The sequence below is a fragment of the Bison bison genome, unplaced genomic scaffold (assembly GCF_000754665.1).
Source record: "Bison bison bison isolate TAMUID 2011002044 unplaced genomic scaffold, Bison_UMD1.0 scf7180017864533, whole genome shotgun sequence".
In the NCBI taxonomy this organism is placed as follows: domain Eukaryota; kingdom Metazoa; phylum Chordata; class Mammalia; order Artiodactyla; family Bovidae; genus Bison; species Bison bison.
In genome coordinates this window covers 1,983,676-1,985,090 of record NW_011495082.1, presented here as the reverse complement: position 1 = coordinate 1,985,090, position 1,415 = coordinate 1,983,676, and positions in this window count along the sequence as shown.

The following is a 1,415-nucleotide window of genomic DNA, read 5'->3' as shown; positions in this document are numbered from 1 at the left end:
GGTCATAACTTTCCTTCCAAGGAGTAAACGTCTTTTAATTTCATGGCTGCAGTCACCATCTGCAGTGATTTTGAGCCCTAAAAAATAAAGTCTGACACTGTTTCCACTGTTTCCCCATCTATTTCCTATGAAATGGTGGGACCGGATGCCATGATCTTCGTTTTCTGAATGTTGAGCTTTAAGCCAACTTTTTCACTCTCCACTCTCACTTTCATCAAGAGGCTTTTTAGTTCCTCTTCACTTTCTGCCATAAGGGTGGTGTCATCTGCATACCTAAGGTTATGAACAGTATGAAAAGGCAAAATGATAGGATACTGAAAGAGGAACTCCCCAGGTGAGTAGGTGCCCAATATGCTACTGGAGATCAGTGGAGAAATAACTCCAGAAAGAATGAAGGGATGGAGCCAAAGCAAAAACAATACCCAGCTGTGGATGTGACTGGTGATAGAAGCAAGGTCCAATGCTGTAAAGAGCAATATTGCATAGGAACCTGGAATGTCAGGTTCTTGAATCAAGGCAAATTGGAAGTGGTCAAACAAGAGATGGCAAGAGTGAATGTCAACATTCTAGGAATCAGCGAACTAAAATGGACTGGAATGGGTGAATTTAACTCAGATAACCATTATATCTACTTCTGCGGACAGGAATCCCTCAGAAGAAATGGAGTAGCCATCATGATCAACAAAAGAGTTCGAAATGCAGTACTTGGATGCAATCTCAAAAACGACAGAATGATCTCTGTTCGTTTCCAAGGCAAACTGTTCAATATCACAGTAATCCAAGTCTATGCCCCAACCAGTAACACTGAATAAGCTGAAGTTGAATGGTTCTGTGAAGACCTACAAGACCTTTTAGAACTAACACCCAAATAAGATGTCCTTTTCATTATAGGGGACTGGAATACAAAAGTAGGAAGTCATGAAACACCTGGAGTAACAGGCAAATTTGGCCTTGGAATACAGAATGAAGCAGGGCAAAGGCTAATAGAGTTTTGCCAAGAAAATGCACTGGTCATAGCAAACACCCTCTTCCAACAACACAAGACTACACATGGACATCACCAGATGGTCAACACCGAAATCAGATTGATTATATTCTTTGCAGCCAAAGATGGAGAAGCTCTATACAGTCAACAAAAACAAGACCAGGAGCTGACTGTGGCTCAGATCATGAACTCCTTATTACCAAATTCAGACTTAAATTGAAAAAAGTAGGGAAAACTGCTAGACCATTCAGGTATGACCTAAATCAAATCCCTTATGATTATACAGTGGAAGTGAGAAATAGATTTAAGGGCCTAGATCTGATAGATAGAGTGCCTGATGAACTATGGACTGAGGTTTGTGACATTGTACAGGAGACAGGGATCAAGACCATCCCCATGGAAAAGAAATGCAAAAAAGCAAAATGGCTGT